This window comes from Diabrotica virgifera, chromosome 2 (genome assembly GCF_917563875.1).
Source record: "Diabrotica virgifera virgifera chromosome 2, PGI_DIABVI_V3a".
Classification (NCBI taxonomy): Eukaryota; Metazoa; Arthropoda; class Insecta; order Coleoptera; family Chrysomelidae; genus Diabrotica; species Diabrotica virgifera.
The window spans coordinates 197,431,241-197,452,100 of NC_065444.1; the positions used below are offsets into that span (position 1 = coordinate 197,431,241).

Here is a 20,860-nt window from a genome sequence, read left to right on the forward strand (position 1 = left end):
TCTTGTTTCGGCCGTGTAAGCCGTAACTGGCCTAATAACTGACTTATATATTCGGGCCTTTGTTTCCACTCTTAGGTTTTTGTTTTTCCAAATTGTGTCGCTTAGGCACCCTGCCGTTCTACTGGTTTTAATTATTTGGTCTTTTACCCCTTCGTCGGTATTGTTGTCGACTGATAGATTAATTCCCAGGTATTTGAAAGTCATTACTTGTTGTATAATTTAATTGTCCAACTCCAATTTGCATCTTATTGGTTTTTTGATTATTACTAAGCTTTTTGTTTTTTTTTTGGATTGATATTTTCATATTCATTTCTTTTGCGTTAATGTTGAATTCGGGTATTAATCTTTCTTGGTCGTCTTCGCACTCTGCTACTAACACGGTATCATCAATGTAACAGAGTATTTTTATCTCTTTATCGCCCATTTTGTATCCTCTTCTTTTCTTCATCTGTTTTATTATTGTACTATTGATATTAACAATTTTTTCTCTAGAAAAAGAAGGTCTACGATAGTTAATTTCAACAAACGGCAAACAATTTTTTCACTTTAATAACCATAATTGGTTAGAATTGAAATTTCTTATCACATAGGTAATCGTAATTAGGTATACCTTGGCAACAAACCCAACAAATTATTAAAATGATATGTAAAAATAACGATAACGAGTAATACGGCTACCACTAAGCTGATTAGACCACTTCCTTTGATTCATTCGTGTTGTGTATGTATTCGTCAAATAGTAGTCAAATGTGATATTGGATTTACACCAAATAAGTGTATTAGTAGTGTAATATTGTGGTTTAAGTGTAAATTAGTGTTACAGTTGTAAATATAATCATTATTTGATCTGTGTTCACTGCTGTTTTAGCGCTTCCTTTATATAGTCCTGAATATAATAATATAGTCCTGAATCCCGTACCAAATAAAAGATTATTATTAATAGTAAGCTGAAAATTTGTTCATATCTTAATGGCGTCGAGTCGGACAAACTTTGATGTACGGGAACATTGCAACAGGGGAAGTTTTAATTGTGGATCGTGATAATCGTGTCATCCTGACAAGTTTATGATTGTGAAAAAGAGCAGGTTGTTTTTAAGTTTATTCAATAGCCAGCGTTATATACACACACCGGCAAAATTAGCCGAACACGTTAAAAATGGGACATGTTTGATGTCTCGTATTTCATAAACCAGTGGTCCGATTTGAGTGATTCTTTTAGTATGTTATAGCCTTATTATTTAAGAATATCGGTGTAATAATATTGTTGCTAGACAGGTAAATGTCATTTTATACCGGGTGTAACAAGCATACTGTGTTTTTTTTCTTAAAGTTCGGAACACCCTGTGGAATATTCCAGCATATTTAAAATATTAAAATTAAAACTCGATTGTAGAATTATGGATTCTTAACATTTTCTTTTTTGATTCATTTGCTTATGTTGGAAAATAAAAAAGTTATGTGCTTTTAAAAAAAGTTACAAGTAGCCATGTTTTTTATCAATAAATCTTCATAGTAGGGGAGAAAAGTATGCTAAATTTGCAATTACTCGTGCGTTCTTGTGACCTGGAGTGGATTGTGAAGAGTGGGTGCTACAACCAAAAAAAGTTAAGCTAAGTTTTCCATAAAGTGTGGGACTCTCCATTTTTCAATTTAATTTTCCATTTCCACCAATCGTTTTTTCCGATTATAGCGCTATTTATCCATAATAGGAAAAAATGTTGCGAATAAAAGTTGCTTATTTTTACGTCAAGGATCCAAATCTGCAATAAAAATTGGGGGCTCCTATTTAATATTTTAATGTAACCCCCCACCCCACCTCCGTGGCGGGTCGTGTTTGGTGCCATTCGGTAGATTTTTGAAAAATATTGAATAGGTGTATTTTGCAGTTTTACGATCTGATGTTCATTTCGCAAAATATCGCAGGGTTCGTATTTATAATTTTTAATTTACCCCCTACCCCTCTCCGTGGGGTGTCACGAGCCCCCACGGAGGTGGGGTGGGGGATTTAATTTAAAATCTTAAATAGGAGCCCCCAATTTTTATTGCAGATTTGGATTCTTTACGTAAAAATAAGCAACTTTTATTCGACATATTTTTTCCTAATTACGGATAGATAGCGCTATAATCGGAGAAAAATGATTGTTTCAAAGAGAAAATTAAATTAAAAAATGAAAAGTCCCCCACTTTATGGAAAACTTAACTTAACCTTTTTCTGATTTTAGCACATACTCTTCACAATCCAATAGGTTCCCATAACGCTCGAGTAACTGCAAATTTAGTATACTTTCCTCCCCTACTATGAGGATTTATTGATGAAAGACATGGATAGTTGTTAACGCACATAACTTTTTTATTATCTCATATAACTAAATGAATCGAAAAGGAAAATGTTAAGCAAGCCTAAGTCTACAATCGAATATTAATTCTATTAATTCTAATATTTTACATATGCTAGAATATTCCACAGGGTGTTCCAAACTTTAAGAAAAAAACACAGTATGATTGGTACACCCGGTATAAAATGGTATTTACCTGTCTAGCAACAATATTATTACAACGATATTCTTAAATAATAAGGCTATAACGTACTAAAAGAATCACTCAAATCGGACTACTGGTTTATGAAATACGAGACATCAAACATGTCCCATTTTTAACGTGTTCGGCTAATTTTGCTGGTGTGTGTATAATATACGAAAAAATGTTTGTCCGACAAAAATGTGGGGCATTTTAACCAGTTCGATACGTAGAACATGTAAAATGACAGGAATTGTGTTGGTGATAAACAGTAGTCTAATTTTTACATAAGAGGTTAATCAAAAGTTAAAAATGAATTGGTTCGAAATTCTGTCCGACAAAATTCATGGGAAGTTTTCGTAGTCCGACGTTCCAAATCTGTAAGATATAGACAGTTTCGAACTTCGGACTACGAAAACTTCCCACGAATTTTGTCGGAGAGAATTTTCAATTGATTTTTTACCTTTTCATTAAACTCTCATCGAAAAATCAGACTGCTATTTATCAACATAATTCATGTCATTTGACATGTACTACGTGTCGGACTGGTTAAAATGCCCAAAATTTTTGTCAGGCAAACATGTTTTCGTATATTTTATAACGTTAGCTACTGAATAAACAGCCTGCTATTTTTAACAATCACAAACTTATCGGGACGACACATTTATCACTTCTTTTTCTTCATGTACCATGTCCTTTCAGAACGTTGGTTACCATCATAGCTATCTTAATTTTATTCACTGCCACTTTAAATAGCATGCTTGTATTAACACAATATCAATCTTGTAAGTTCTTCAACCATGAGGTTCTTCTTCGTTCTGGACTGCGTTTGCCTGCTATTTTTCCTTGCATGATATTTTGTAGCAACCTATATTTGGCCCCTCTCATTACATGTCCGAAATACTCCAGCTTTCTCTGCTTGATGCTTTTTATGATATCTTATCTTTTTATGAAAAACGGCTGTAGCTTGCTCTATCCTAGATCTAATTTCGCCGTGACTTTCTGCGTTACAATTTAATTGCTGTCCAAGATAAACGATTTTATCAACTTGCTCAAGTTTGGTATTATTTACATATATAGACGGTTTTATATGCTGTTGTTTACTTATTACGAGTATTTTGGTTTTCCGTATGTTCAGATCCAGACCTGCCTCCCTACAACTCTCAACGACACTATCAAGTAGTGTTTGCAGATCTTCTTGACTAAAAGCTAGGAGTACTGTATCATCCGCATATCGCAAACTATTGATGACTTCACCATTCACAAGTAATCCTTCTTGTTTTTCAGAAAGTGCTTTTCTGAAAATTCTTTCGGAGTAAACGTTGAAAAGCAGGGGTGACAAGAGGCATCCCTGCCGTATTCCTCTTTTAATATTAAGAACCTGTGATTCCACACCATCTACTAAAACTGATGTTGTTTGATTCCAATATAAATTTGCAATTATTCGAACATCTCTGCCGTCCAAGCCAATGTCTTTTAGAGCTTTGATCAATATAGAGTGCTTAACACCACCAAATGCCTTTTGGAAGTCAATAAAACAACAGTATATATGTCTACAGATATATCTCGACATCTTTGAGCAAGTACGTTCATTCCAAACAGTGCCTCTCTCGTTCCAAACCCGTTACGGGAACCAAACTGTGTGTCATCCAGGTATTCCTCGCATTTATTGTAGATACTTAGTCTTAGAGTCTTAGTAGAGACTAGATGTCTTATCTTCAGAAAAATTTTCAATAAGTGGTTTAACAAACTGATGGTTCTATAATCAGCACAGGTTTTTGCTGTTGTCTTCTTAGGTAGAGCTATAAACAGTGAATTAGACCAACCATTAGGTAGTTGTCCGCTGCTATAAATGGTATTGAAAAACGAAGTTATAGCCTCTAAAACATTGCTATCATTTATAAGCTTGTATATTTCAGTTGGAATTTCATCAGGACCAGTCGCTCTGCCATCTTTTGATGATTGTATGGCTTTTATAACCTCAGAGCGTGTTATTAGCTCGTGTTCCACAATATCACGTTCCACAATAATTCAAGATACCCCTGTTCCGGTGTTCCCATACATAAAAATTTGTCCGAATCGACAACATGAACAAACTTTCAGCTTGCTATTAATAATCTTTCATTTGGTACGCGGGATCCAGGATTAATGGATTCCACTTATTTTTTTATTATTTTAGATTGTTTTGTTATTTTTATACTGTTGACCCCGGGTTTACTCAAACTTCTCTTTTCGGCTTAGACCTGGCGGGTAAAGAAAGGAAATGTTTTTCTTATTCTAAATTTGAGACTGTCTGTAGGGAGGACAAGGTACAGGGGTGGGGGTATACATCTAAATCATGTTGTAGTCTCATGACTTGTAAACGTTCTGTTTTTTGATTTTCCTAATATCTTTAAAATCTTGAAAAGCTATGGAAATGATCATAATTTTTGGTGGTAGACAATTTTGTGGTTAAGTTTATTGTCATTTTGTTATCTATACAGGATGTTTCTAAACAAATATGACACACTTTAAGGGGCAATTGTAAAAAAAATAATGACAGTTTGCTTTACAATTATATGTCCTCAAATGCTTGGTTTCCGAGATACGAGGTGTTGAAATTTTTCTTTCAAACTGCCAATTTATTTATTGCTCTAAGACCGGTTGAGCTTTGAAAATGAAATTTGGTGGATTTTAAGAGGTAGTTATTGCGCATTTTCTAACATATAAATAAGGATTTTGTATTTATCATTGGCGCGCATACGGGTAATCGTCTGAATATTTTAAAAGGAATAAATAGTGCGCCACTGAGATATTTCAAATAAAAAATATTCTTAAATTCCAGGTTTAATTTATGATAAAAAAACTTTCGTGTCTTATGTTCATGTGGTGCACCGTTTTTATTTAAAAAATAAACATCTTAGAGCGCATATTTTTTATTTCTTTAATACATTTTCAAGTACCTATGTACTATCTAATCTAATAGATATAATAATACTAAACTATAACAATGACAGAAAATAACACTATGAACAGATAATAAGATTTCAACTAGGCGCAAAGCTGTAACAAATGCTTACAATGACCTTCTTCAGAGCTGACAGAAGAATTTAATATTTATCATTGGCGCGTGTACGGGTAATGCTCTGAATGTATTTAATTGAAAAAATAGTACGCCACTGAGATATTTTGAATTCCTCGTTCAATTTACGACAATAAGTTTTTCTTGCTTTTTTTTTCAAATACGTTTACGAAGTATTTAAAATAAGTTTCTATGCATATGGAAACTACATCGAATACTTTGTAGGCGTTAAGATGTTTTATTTATAAAACGTTTTTATACAGAGTGAATTTTATGTATGGAAACCCTCAATTATCTCGGAAACGGCTTGCACGATTTTTATAGATTTAGGTGGTTAGAGGTTTTCTAATGCGGCCGATATTATTCGCTCTGAGCGTTAACAAAGTGTCAAAGCAAAATCGACCGACCTGCTCATGGTGGCGGTTTTTTGAAATTTTATCAGGACGCTTTGTGTATGTTTAAATGAGACATTTAAAAAAAATGCCGTGTCCTGCTAGTGATATTATGTATTAATATAAACAGAAAATAAAAACGCACTTAATCTGATATAAATTCTTCTATTTTCAGTATTGATTATTAGTTTGATTTTGTATACATAACCTCACTATCGCAGTTTATGTCAATAAATCTTTATTAACGAAAAATAAAATATTTTTGTTGCACTATAAATTACAGTATACATTAATAACTAATGAATTCTAACAATTGTATTCGGTTATTATCACTACAAAATAAAATATTCAAGTTTAACAAAATAATCCCATAAGACTCAATGTTAAAATGTCCTGACAAAATCTGACAGCGTGTCACGTGACTGTAAGTAGAGGGGAGACGCACGGAGCCAATAGTGATAATTACATTGTCATCAGATCTTCTGATATCGTTTTTCTGAAAATCTAATTAAATTTCTTATTTCAAATGGAACCCTTTGTATATTTTTGAGTTTTGAAATATTTAAGAAATACTGATTATTTTTCGTGTGATATTCCCTATACCTAAAGGCCATAATATCGGAGTTAATGCTACATTTATTAAAACAAAATAAACAAATTATAAAAATCAATTTAATGTCCGACTGGTCTATTATTTGACAAATAATGACATTATTTCCAAGTCTATTAAGTACGATATAACGCCCAAGGGCGTGTTATTGAAAAATAACGCCCTAGGGCCTATTAAATTTAAATAACGAGGTAAATACTGTCAAATTGACAAATAAAACTCTAAGTAAAACTATGGTTACCACAATTACGTTATAGGTCTGGATCCCGCGTATAAAAAAAAGTTGATTAATAGCAAGCTGAAAATTTGTTAATAGCTTAAGGGTGTTGTTCTGAAGCTATTTTCTTGTGGCATTTTTATAATCAAGTATATTCAAATATTATTTTGTATTTTGACAACGACACTCGACTTGGGCGTCGAAACGTTAATAAAATCATTTTTAGGTAAAATTGTGGCTTATTTCCCATTTGAATATACTTGATTAGCTTAAGGGTGTCTAGTCGGACAAACTTTGATATATGGGAACACTGGAACAGGGGAAGTTTTAATTGTGGGACAAGTTAAAACTTTGGAACGGTCAGACCACGAAAACGGCACATGTATTTTGTCCGACAGAACAGACTTAAACTCTCCGAACAGAAATTAAAATCTCATGCAAAAATCAAACTGCTATTTATCACCAAATGGGCGTTTTAATGAGTGGAACATGTAGATTATGTCAAATGACAGGAATTTTGACAGGTGATAAATAGCAGTCTGATTTTTGCATGAGAGTTTAATCTCTGTTCGGAGAGTTTAAGTCTATTCTGTCGGACAAAATAGTTTTCGTGGCCTGACCGTTCCAAATTTTTAACCTGTTCCACAATTAAAACTGCCCCTGTTCCAGTGTCCCAAACATCAAAGTTTATCCGACTAGACACCCTTAAGCTATTAACAAATTTTAAGCTTGCCATTAATCAACTTTTTTTTCATACGCGGGATCCAGACCTATTATGACTATTTCTGGTAAATGTACTTATTCGAAAACTAATTAATCCAAAATTCATTCAAATTTTTTGCATAGTATACAGAAAAATTTAGTCGGACATTAAACGTTGAAGGCAGCACGGGTATTATAATAATAACGCTTTCAGTGAACGTACATACCTCGGGCCGAAGGCCCTCGTTCTATACACCATTGACTTCAAGCGTTATTATCCTTATACTACAATACAACTATTTTGGCCTAGGTAGACATTATTTTACGTTCTTTTGACCATTGGGAACAAAAAAGGTCTTTTGTAATTTTTCTCTAAAATTAATCATTTTCGAGTTATAAACAATTTAAAACTGAAAAAATCGAATAATGACGATTTTCAAGGTTCAAAAACACAAATTAAGAATATTATTTTTGAAACTGCGAAATACACAAATTCAAGCTCAAACCTTATTTTATCAGTTAACAATAATAGGTCTGGATCCCGCGTATGAAAAAAAAGTTGATTAATAGCAAGCTGAAAATTTGTTAATAGCTTAAGGGTGTCTAGTCGGACAAACTTTGATATATGGGAACACTGGAACAGGGGAAGTTTTAATTGTGGAACAGGTTAAAAATTTGGAACGGTCAGACCACGAAAACGGCAGATGTATTTTGTCCGACAGAACAGACTTAAACTCTCCGAACAGAGATTAAACTCTCATGCAAAAATCAGACTGCTATTTATCACCAAATGGGCGTTTTAATGAGTAGAACATGTAGAATATGTCAAATCACAGGAATTATGACAGGTGATAAATAACAGTCTGATTTTTGCATGAGAGTTTAATCTCTGTTCGTAGAGTGTAAGTCTATTCTGTCGGACAAAATAAATGTGCCGTTTTCGTGGTCTGACCGTTCCAAATTTTTAACCTGTTCCACAATTAAAACTGCCCCTGTTCCAGTGTTCCCATATATCAAAGTTTATCCGACTAGACACCCTTAAGCTATTAACAAATTTTCAGCTTGCTATTAATCAACTTTTTTTTCATACGCGGGATCCAGACCTATAAGTAATTTGAGCATGTTTCGTTCTAAAGTATTATTTTTTAGTTGTTAATGCAATTTTTTTGTTTCAATTTTAGCCCGATCGGCCATCCTCTCATATGCACTTCCTTAATAATTATTAAAATGCAATATTTTAGAGTAAAAGGTGCCAAAAAATTTTATAGCGCGCCCCTAGAAGAAGGGTGTAGCTTGAATTTGGGTACTCCGCAGTTTCAAAAATAATATTTTTTATTTGTGTTTTTGAACCTTGAATATCGTCATTATTCGATTTTTTTCAGTTTTAAATTGTTTATAACTCGAAAACGATTAACTTTAGACAAAAACTACAAAATACCTTTTTTGTTCCCAATGATCCAAAGAACGTAAAATAACGTCCACGCGGGCCGAAAAATTTGATTTTTATAACTTGTTTTAATTTTTTTTAATAAATGTAGCAATAACTCCGAAACTATGGCATTTAGGTATAGGGAATATAACATGAAAAATAATCAATATTTCTTAGGGACTTGAAATAAGAAAGTTCATTAGATTTCCAGATATACGGAAGATTTGACAACAATGTAAATATTACTATAATATCGGCTGTATTAGAAAACCCCTACCTACCAAATCTATAAAAATCTTGCAAGCCGTTTCCCAGATAATTGAGGGTTTCCATTCATAAAACTCACTCTGTATACTTGGCTTGGTATTTGTAACCATGTCACTATGTCCGCAAATTTTATAATCCATTTTAAAAATACTTCTAGGCTTTTTAGTCACCTGAAATAGAATAGCTCAGAACTAGCTAACAATGTAATATTTAACTGCTATTATATGGATAAATCGATTTTTTTAATTTCAAACTATTTTAAAAATGTTACAATGACATTTAGATTCCATTTTAAAGTAGGTACGTCAACAAATCGATATCAACAAATTGTTGGTGGCTGAGTGGTAGAGCATTAGACTGCAGATCGAGAGGTCCCGAGTTCAAACCCGGCTATCCGTATCTTTTTTTAATATTTTTTAATAAATAATTAATAGTTAATGTACTAAAAATTCATATTTTATTTAGTTAATTTTTATATAAAAATATTATATATACCATTTTAAATATTTTCGGTTTATAACTTTTTTATAAGTTCGGTTTTCGAGTTTATAATTTTATATTGGGTCCTATAAATAATGAAAAGGTTTTATTATAAAAAGTTATTTTTTTTATAAAAGTGTAATTATTGTTTATATAAATACGGCACCTCATATGAAAAACAGGCAAGATATATTTTTAATCACAAATTATACGAGGAATTCAAAAATAATGTTCAATTTGACAAATCTCAGTTACGTACTATTTATTTTCTTAAAAAAATCAGACTATTACACGTACGCCCGCCAATGATGAAAATAAAATTATTCTTCTATCATCAGTGAAGAAGGATATTTTAAACATTTTTGTTGTAGTTTTGCACCTAGTAGATAAGACGAAAACGGCGGGTTCGTTGCGAAAAATATTCCCATGAGATTTTTTTGCATAATTACATTCGTGAGACATCCCAAACTAAGGTTCAAGAAGTCGCCCACGTGAAAAGTGGGCCAAATTTTTTTTTAACAATTTTTTTTAATCCAATTGCAAAAATCAATATTTTTATCCCGGACAATTTTTTTGTAGGTTTTTTGGACCATTCTGGATAAAGAAGGTCTCTTATAATTTTTCCCTAAAGTTGATCGTTTTCGAGTTATAAACAATTTAAAATTGAAAAAAACGAAAAATGGCGATTTTCAAGGCTTAATAACTCGGTTAAAAGTTATTATTATGAAAGTCAGAAAGTGACTAAATCAAAGTTTAATGCCCCCCTACAAGATCCCGAAGAAATTTTTGTCATTATTTTATTACTAAGCTGTTATTTTTAAGTAATAATATTGAGCGCCATGCACGTGGTAGCCGGCCGTAAATGCTGAGTGCGAGAGAGATGCCACTCCGGCAGTCCAATTGTGCATCTTACTTGCACTCACATTTACGGCCGCCTACCCCGTGCATGGCGTTTAATATTATTACTTAAAAATAACAGCTTAGTATTAAAATAATAACAAAAATTTCGTTGGGATCTTGTAGGGGGGCATTAAACTTTGATTTAGTCACTTTCTGACTTTCATAATAATAACCGCGTTATTAAACATTGAAAATCGCCATTTTTTGTTTTTTTCAATTTTAAATTGCTTATAACTCGAAAACGATCAACTTTAGAGAAAAATTATGACACTTTTTTTATCCAGAATGGTCCAAAAAACCTACAAAAAAATTGTCCGGGCCAAAAATATTGATTTTTACAATTTGATTAAAAAAAATTGTTAAAAAAAATTTGCCCACTTTTCACGTGGGCGATTTCTTGAACCTTATTCTGGGATATCTCACGAATGTAATTATGCAAAAAAATCTCATGGGAATATTTTCCCCAACGAACCCGCCGTTTTCTCCTTGTCTATAGTTGAAATCTTATTAATGTTATTTTCTGTTATTGTTTTGTTTAGTATTATTGTATTAGACAGTTCTTAATAATGTATAATATGCGCTAAGATTTTTATTTTTTTTGCATGAAAAAGTGGACTATATGAAAATAAGACAAGAGACGTTCAATAATTTTAAATTTAAAATATCTCAGTGGCGTACTATTTTTTCTTTAAAAAAATTTAGACCATTACCCGTATGCGCACAAATAATGAATATAAAATTCCTATTTATATGTCAAAAAATGCGCAATAACTACCTCTTAAAACTTACTAAATTTAATTTTCGTAGCTCAACCGGTCTTGAGCAATAAATAAATTGGCAGTTTGATATAAAAACTTCAACAGTCCGTATCTCGTAAACGAAGCATTTGCGGACATACGTTTATAAAGCAAACTGTCATTATTTTTTTATGTAGAATTACCGCTTAAAGATTATCATACTTATTTAGAAACACTATCATACTGTTCCTAGGAATTTGTATATGTTTGTTTGCTTTATTTTTTGTTGATCTATCACCACTTCGATTAGGTCATCCGTGTCTATTTTTCTTGTTATTTTCATTATCTCTATTATTTTGTTATTATTTTCATTATTCGTGTCTTCTCTTTATTTAGGTTTAGGTTGTATTTTTTGTTCGTTTTTCTGAACTGTGCCGTAGTTTTCCTGTTGTTTCGGCTAATAATACTATGTTATCTGCAAAATCGCATATCTCTGCATTTACATTTTGCATTCTATTCTATCCTATACAGTATTCTACCCTACACAGGTTTTCTTATATTCTCTAATTATCTCATCTATTATATTTCTAAAAACTACTGGGCTTAAACTACCTCCTAGTCCGACTTTTTGCGTTATTTCAAATAATTGCGATTGCATATTTTGTGTTCTTACATAAAGATATACTAGGTCCATTCTTTCACGGTTTTTGCTCTAAATTTTAAAGAACCGCTTGGATTGACATGAAATTTGGTATACGCATAGCTTACATGTCAAAGAAAAAAAGTGATATTGTGCCGATGTTTGCTTTTGCCCTGGGGGTGACTTTCACCCCCTGTTGGGGGTGAAAAAATATATGTCCAAAACAAGTCCGGAAATAGGTAAATTGACTAATTTTAAGTAACTTTTGTTCTATAGAGCTTTTTTGCTAAGTCAACACTTTTCTAGTTATTTGCGAATGAATATGTTCATTTTTCAACAAAATAACCACAATTTTAGACGGTTTTTCGCAAATAACTCAAAAAGTAAGTATTTTGTCGAAAAAAACGTTCTTAGCAAAAATATAGCCTATAAAAAAGTAAAAAAAAATGGTGTACACTTTAGGTCTCTGGATCTCGTAGAACCAGAGTTATAGCCAATGAAAAATAGATTCATATTCACCAAATTTCAAATAGAATATTTCGACGTGAAATATCCAAAAAAACTAAGCACTTTTTGGGGAAAACCCATTATAACTTTTTTAAATTGTTTAAAAAATGCTTTATTTCTGTTTCTACAAAAAGTTTCTAGCATTAAATTTAAGCAAGTTACGCTGAAAATAAAGATGGTCCCTTTTGTTTTTGCAAAAAAAAAATCGGGAAGACCACCCCCTAATTAGCAACTTAAATGAAATTAATCGTTGCCGCTCCACAAATTATTTTACTTATATTGTGTTTATATGAGCTGTAAGTTTCATCGATTCAAAGTGCTTATTTTTGAAAAAATTTGGTTTCAAAATAAAATTTTTAAAAATTAAAATTTTGAAAAATATGTTTTTTTTTTCAAAATAACTTAAAAATTGTTAGAGATACCAAAAATCTCGAAACACAAAAAAGTCAGATTTGCTTTTCTCAATATCATGTATTTTTTTGTTTTTCTGTTAGACAAAAATTGATCAAGATTTGGTGTTTCTAAATTTGCATACATTCGTGATCAGTGACTCGTTCAACCCATTTAACTACAGTCCTTTCAATAATAAGGACTTTGAACCGATGAAACTTACAGATCATATAAACTATCTATCATATAAGCTAGAATTTTTTTTATAAAACAAAAATGAAGCTTTTTTAAAACACTTTAAATAAGTTGTAATGAGTTTTCCCCGAAATGTGGTTCATTTTTGGTTATTTCACGTTAAAGTATTCCATTTGGAATTTGACGAATATGAACCTATTTTTCATTAGCTATAACTCTGCTTCTACTAAATAAAAAGACGTGATATATACACCATTTTTTTAAATTTTTATAGGCTATATTTTTGCTAAGAATGCTTTTTCGACAACATACTTACTATTTGAGTTCTTTGCGAAAAACTGTCTAAATGCGTGGTTATTTTGTTGAAAAAATGAACATATTCACTGCCAAATAACTCGAAAAGTATTGACTTAGTGAAAAAACTCTATAGAACCAAAGTTACTTAAAATTAACCAGTTTACCCATTTCCTGACTTTCTTTGGACGAATATTTTTTAACCCCCAAGAGGGGGTGAAAACCACCCCAAGGGCAAAAGCACATATCGGCACAATATCACTTTTTTTCTTTGACTTGTTAGCTGTGTGTATGCCAAATTTCATGTCAGTCCAAGCGGTTCTTTAAAATTTAGAGGTTTTGCAATATTTTACCGTTAAAGAATGGACTAAAGTTATATAGGTATTATGATTATCTAGTATATTTTGTTCAGTTGCACGTGCACACAATATCGTATAATAATTTTGAAGCTGAGCTTCTTGTAAGTGATCGTCATCAACTACATTTACTAGGACAGATATTATCTGTCTTCATTGAAATAAATCTTCATATCCTATCTAAGTCATATCCTACCTTTTTAAATCTCTATGAACGAAACATAATTTTGTTTGTCCTCTGAATATGTGCACAATCTCTTCTATAAATCTAGCTTTAATCAGAAATCCTAAAAATGTGAATTTGTTATGTTTTTTTGTGCAACAAGCTAATAAAAATGGGAAATAAAAATAGGAAACTTTAATACCAAAATCGTTAGCTTTTTAAAATGATAAGTGTTATGTACCTGAGTCTTCAAAATATTCGTGTAATAAAGTCAATATATTATCAAATTTGTGAATATATTACTGATGCGACCTACACCCCTTTATAGCATATTAAATGCAATTTCATATTCTATTTATTATATGTAGATACTAAAAGCGAATATCAATTTATACGGGTTTATTATAATGAAGAGCAAATAAAAGCAGTATTAGAGTAAATATTAATTAATATCATAATCATTTTAAAATTTTCCTACGCATTGATTTCCTTATTTCCATACTTTTCGAATTCGCGTTATTTCATTTATTCGTGACATTATATTCATCATACATGTTATTATAAAAAATATTTAGTTCTAGCTACGTCTATTGGTAATCGGTTTTTATTCGGTTATTTTGTTGTGTTTATACCATTTTAAAATATAAATAAATTTCATCAAAACTTCAGACGATTCAGAATAATTAATAGTAATAAAGTCAATGCAGATTTTACTTATTACACCAGTCAATGAAAGCAATAACAGGCAACAGGATATGACTTCCGAATTCTATCCTATTGCATGGATTTTAATGAAATTTTGGGAATAGCCTTTACTTCTCCTAACTAAAAGTCTACCCTTTGCCGATGTGCAAAGTTATCTTTTGGGTGGTTCCCACCCCTTCTCGGGGATGGAGAATTTTTTGAACAAAATAACCCCGGAAGTAGCTAGAGAACCTAGTTCTAATTTTTTTTGAAATCTCAATTCTTCTTGAGTTATTCGTGGTTGAAAATTTACTATTTTCATTGAAAAATGTCACCTTTTCGGACGGTTTTTTGTGAACACCTTAAAAATTAAGCAGCTAACGAAAAAAAAACGTATACCTAAAACATTTTTGTAGCTTATGAAAAATTTAAGAGATTCATTTCTTCATAAATCTTCTAGTTATAGTAGGTACAAAAAATATATGGTAGGTGAAAAGAGATTTTTTTTGGTGCATGCTCAAATCGGCGTGTTCAACTTAATATAACAGAGAAATGGTCGATTCTAAGGGTCTAATGCTATCAATATCTTTTGTATGACTTAAAAAGACTTTTAAAATGAGCACATGTTAAATGTCGATAACATTTAAACTAAGAGAGAGATGGTGCAAAAAAATTTATGACTAATTTATTTTAAGATAAAATACGAACTATATTTAACTCCTCATCCACCAGATTTAACTGCATCGTTTTACTTCTACAATACGTTTTATTATAGTATTACTGTGTTGTGTATAATGCTTCTCTTGGGAAGCATTTTCGTACCAGATGATTGGGGTGAAACCTTAATATTTTGAGCCCAGGAATCTACAGTTAAAATATTCCCAAATATTAATGAAACACCCTGTATATGTATCTATACATATCTACTTCTTTTTTATACAAATTTGTCGATCGACTTGGTTCTAAATTACCTACTCATTTTATGTAGTAAGTTCGTCAACTTTGTTTTTCGTGAAATCAAAATGTGTTATACAACGTAATTCTTTTGATAATGCTTGCCGTAGCTCACGACTTTAATTTATGTGCACACCTTTATTGCTGCATTTTCATAATATGGCTTTAGTCTTTATTATCTACGAGCTAGTTCCATACTAAGTAGTGGGCTAATAAAATTCCAATTTTGTTTTTAACTCGCAAGGTAATAATTTTTATTAGGTATTTATTATAGACCACTAGAATTATAGAATTATAGTCCGTTCGCTAAACTAGCTAGTGATTTTTGAATTTTGGTAAAATTGGCAAAAAATAATTACTAAATAGTTAGTAATTTTGACAATTTTTGCAAAACTGACAAAAACAAATACTTATAGTAGAGGATCCGATGTAAGGTCGACCTGCACCGACCTGTTTAATGGATAAACATTACTTGATAATATGTAATTTAGTATTTTAACAATTACAAACAAAAAGGAATGCCCGATATAATTTTTTTAAAAATAAAGAAATCGGCACGATCAAATAATATTTTAGATTTTTTGGATCATTCGAAACAAAAAATGTCTTTTGTAATTTTTCTCTCAAACTGATCGTTTTCGAGTTGAAAGAAAAAACGGAAAATAATAAAGGCTCAAAAACACAATAAAAAATATTATTTTTGTAATAATCAAGTTTCTAAATTCAAGTTCAAACTTTTTCTATTAGGTCGTGATAAGAATTTTTGCCATGTTTTATTCTATGAGGAAGGTTCCTTATGCGAAGAGGGGAGATCAGGCTGCAATAACAACTAAAAAACATACGTACTTATTTAAGCCATTATAACTTACGGTGTCTAGGTTTCTGGTCTCCTTGTCAAAACTATGTTTTAAAATGAAATAAGTCCAAATTCCAAAATACATATCACGGGCATCTGTATCTGTAGAGTAGGGAGTGTGAGTCAAGTCCCACAGCACTTAGGCCACAATTGACCCATTGTACATCCTCCCAGGGGGTTGTCGTCCTTAGTTCATTATCCATCCTGCCATTTCCAGGAAGGTGGACAAATCACCTGGTGACATCTCCCCTATATCGGTAAGTGTAGGCCAAGGCTCGCCGAACGCATACTCTCGTATTGACGATAACTCCGGACATTCACATAGGACATGCTCGACAGTTTCGTCATCTCGTTCACACCTCCTGCATAGAGATGTGTCTACTAGCCCCAGTGTGTGGAGGTGTTTCCTTAGTTGACAATGGCCAGTTAAAAAACTAACGGTCAAGCGTAGGTTTTTCCTGGTCATTCTCAAGTACTTTTCTGATGCTGACTTCCCAAGGTTCCTTAGTGTTACCTTGGCAAGTCTACATCCTGGCCCTTCTTCCCATCTTCTTACGGTTTGCGTGTGGGAGTGACATTTGACAGTTTCCGCGATTGTTGTAGTCGACAAGCCAAAAAGATCACAAGGTCCTAAGAGTCTTAGGCCTGCTGCCCTTCTAGCCAGCTGGTCAGCAATGCGGTTGCCTTTATTTCTGTTGTGTCCTTTAACCCACCTCAGGATGATGTTGTTACCATCCGAAGCTTGGGCTAGTGATTCATGACACTCCATTACTAGCCCTGATATGACGCGTGGTCTGTTCAGGGTTAGTAGCGCTTGTCTGCTGTCTGTGCAGATTATTACAGTTTTGCCGGCTATACCTTTCCCGATTATCTCTTTTGCGGCTATGGAGATACCAGCCAGTTCAGTCTGAACTACGCTGGAATTTTTGCCCATGCCCCATTTTATACTAAGGTTCAATGATCTGGAGTATATTCCACATCCTGAGCCTTCTTTCGTTTTGGAGCCATCGGTGTAGATGCAATATGCATTTGCCACGTTTGACTCCCTATGTTGTCTTGTTTCGATTTTGTAGGGTTTGTCGAAAACAAACGTAGGTTTAATTGAGTCACATCCATGGCCCGCATGCAGCTGGGGCAGTGCCTCCAGCTCACCCCGCCAGAAACGACATCTCAATTGTCCCATTCCTACATCAAGGTTTGTACCCGCTGAGCGTAACCTCATCATCGTCATCAGCGCCACCTCTCTGACATATATGTCTAAAGGGGTAATGCCAATGAGCAACTCCATTGCAGCAGTTGGTGTTGTTTTCATGGCACCTGTTATATTTAGGCAAGCCATCCGTTGAATATGGTTTAGTTTGTTGATCGCTGTTGCCTGTAGCACTTTTGGTACCCAAGCAATGGCTCCGTAAGTTAGCATTGGCCTAATGACAGTAGTGTAGATCCAGGCGACCACCCTGGGCGAAAGGCCCCAAGTGCGTCCGACCGTTCGCCGACACTGTTCATAGGCAATATATGCTCTTTTAGCTCTACTATCTAAGTGAGAGTTCCATGTTAACTTCCTGTCAAGGGTAATACCAAGGTATTTCACCTCTTCAGAGAAATTCAGACTGCAGTTTAGAATCCTAGGGGGTATTAAGCCCGTGATCCTTCTTTTTCTGGTGAAGAGGACCATCTCTGTCTTTTTTGGATTTATAGACAGTGAGTGTTCCTTACACCATGTTTCTATTAGTCTGAGAGCAACTTGTAATATCTCGCATAGTGTGTTCTCAAACTTACCGCTTTGCAAGACGGTTATATCGTCTGCATAGGCTATTGTGTAGAAACCGTTCTTGCTGAGTTGGTAAACCAGGGTATCCAACACTATGTTCCAGAGGAGTGGTGATAGCACCCCCCCTTGTGGACATCCCCTCGTAACCATCCCTCTAACCAAAACGTCTTCTACATTTATGCTTATTGCTCTATTTGACAGCATACTGAATATCCATTCGCTCACGGCCAGGGGGACATTCCTGACATTGAGCTGTTGGGTGATGGTTGGGAAAGTTGTTTTATCAAACGCTCCCTCAATGTCTATGAATATACCTAGGGTGGATTCTTTATTATCCAGCGATCTTTCAATTCTTCCCACTACTTGATGAAGTGCAGAATCGGTAGATCTTCCCGAAGTATATGCATGTTGATTTGGATGAAGTGGATTATGAACCAGAACTTCATCTCTTATGTACCTCTCGCATAGCCTTTCCATCGTTTTCAAGAGAAAAGATGTCAGGCTAATTGGTCGGAAAGCCTTCGGTAGGGTGTAATCCATCCTACCTGGTTTTGGTATGAAGACCACACGTACCTCTCTCCACTCTCTAGGAATATATCTCAGAGCCAAGGAGGCTCTGAACATTCCCACAAGGTGCGGCAAAAGAATATCCAGTCCCCACCGTAGTAGGGCTGGATATATGCCGTCAGGCCCTGGTGACTTAAAAGGGGCGAAGCACGATATGGCCTATCTTATCTTTTCCTCACTAATTAATGTTCTGGCAAGATGCCAGTTATTTGGTGTGGGTATGATTATTTCTTCCGTCCAGTTTGGTGCTTTTGAAATGCTAGAACTGGGGAAGTGTGTTTTCATCAGGACCTCAACACTTTCGCAAAGGTTGGAAGTTTTGCTTCCATCTTCCTTTATTAGTATGCTGATATGCCGATATGGATCTTTTGAGAGCGCTTTTTGTAGCCTGGAAGCTTGCGGAAAATCTTCGATTTCCTCACAGTAGGCTCTCCAAGCAGCTCTTTGTTTTTGTCTACAGACTTTCTTAAACTCTCTGAGGTTTGATTGATAAATATCCCAATCCTCTTTGAGTTTGGTGCGTTTTGCTTTATTAAAAGAAGTTCTTGCTGTCTTTCTAAGGTGTTCCAGTTCAGTGCACCACCAAGAGTTGCTTTTGCGCCTTTCCTGGACCATCCTTATCGGACAGGATTTTTTATAAGCGTAGCTTATTTTATTTTGGATAGATACCGTGTACCTTTCCAATTCTGTATTAGTTCCTGGAGTTAAAGCCTTTTCATTCCGCAGAGCATCTTCTAAGAGGCGGTTGTAGAGTTCTACATCCGTCCTCCTAGGGTCGCGAGATTTGATAAGGCTTTTTTCCAGACTAATAATATAGGTCAACCAGCGGTGATCAGACATAGAGATGTCCTCTGAGACCTGCCAGTTCTGAATTTTATTAGATATTTCTGCTGTTGCTAGCGTGATATCTATAACAGTTTGGCTACGAACATTAATAAATGTAGGTTCCGTGCCTCTATTTAAGATATACAAATCTTTACTAATAATATAGTCATAAAGAGACTTACCTCGAGAGTTGTTATCTTTGCTGCCCCAGCCTAGATGGTGAGAATTCGAATCGCAGCCGATAATAAGTTCTACCTTCTGGCTGAGACAATGGTCTACCAGATCTTCCATCTCCTTTGTTGGTGGTAGGGTGGCTGCATCTGAGGGTAGGTAGACCGATGCTAGTATCAACTCTCTGCTTTTGCCTTTTCCCCATGGGCATTTTACTTTAACAGCAGTTAAGTCTGAAGTACAAAACTGCACCAGGGGGGAGGCTTTAATTTTTCTGGGAACATATATTGCTGTTCTCGGTTGTTGGTTGCTTGGTAAGCTGAAGATTTGACCATTTAGACTGCCAAAACCAGTTATTTTGGTCTTAATTATCCAAGGTTCTTGGATTAATGCTATTGCATCCTCCTTTACATCCAGGTGGCGGCAGAGTGTCGCGGTTGCCACCTTTTTGTGCTGGAGGTTGCATTGAATAATGGTTACCTTTTTCCCGACGTCTTTGCCCATGGCGAAGGTGTCGTATTGGTTCTTTTTAGGCGTCCATTTCCTCCTCACTTGAGGAGCCGGCAGCCTTAGTCGTTTCGGTGCTTCCTCTGCAGGGTTCGTCGACCACCATCTGATGGTCGTCGTCCTGCTGTGGAACCACGGGTGTTTCAGTCTCAGTGACCGTATCCGGTTGCCGAGTATCTGAGGTCCCTGGTTCCGAGGAGGTGCCCTCCATATCACGGGCATATAGAATATGGTTTGAACCAGTGGCAGCTAGTCAGGGTCGGCAGGGTCGGCAGTGCCGACCCATACATTTATGGACACATTATAGATTTTTTTAAATATTTAAGTTAATCAGAGTTGATGATATTCGTTTCTGTGAAATAAAAAAAATATCTGTGAGAGAATAGAGACTAAATTTTATTCATTGTTTTGAAAAGAATTTGATCGATCCGATACATTAAGTGATCCCTGTGCGCTGTGCGTAGAGACTTTTCAAATTAATGATCCTAGCTGTGCACCCGATTGCGATTGTGTGAATTCTTATAAGGCCCGCTTCGTCAAGCCGTCCCCAGATTGACCATTTGCTTGTAATAAAAAGCTATGGAATATTAGCCGATAGGCAACCAATTATACATTCCCCGTATTTATTTGAATGGCAAGTATGGCAGATAAACAATCTGCCGAGCGGT

At 34.2% G+C, this 20,860-nt stretch overlaps 1 protein-coding gene across 4 annotated transcripts in view; it reads left to right on the top strand.

The window, feature by feature from the left end:
• LOC114330512 (ras-related protein Rab-37-like) overlaps positions 1-20,860 on the top strand; it is a 489,416-nt gene that overhangs the window by 307,281 nt on the left and 161,275 nt on the right. Inside the window, exon 1 of one of the 4 annotated variants that reach the window (XM_050643009.1) lies at positions 702-825. The exons of the other annotated variants lie outside the window; for them this stretch is intronic. The gene's annotated coding sequence lies outside the window, so the exon portion shown is untranslated. Of the gene's footprint in view, positions 1-701; positions 826-20,860 lie in introns of those variants that run through there. 4 annotated transcript variants of the gene reach the window in all.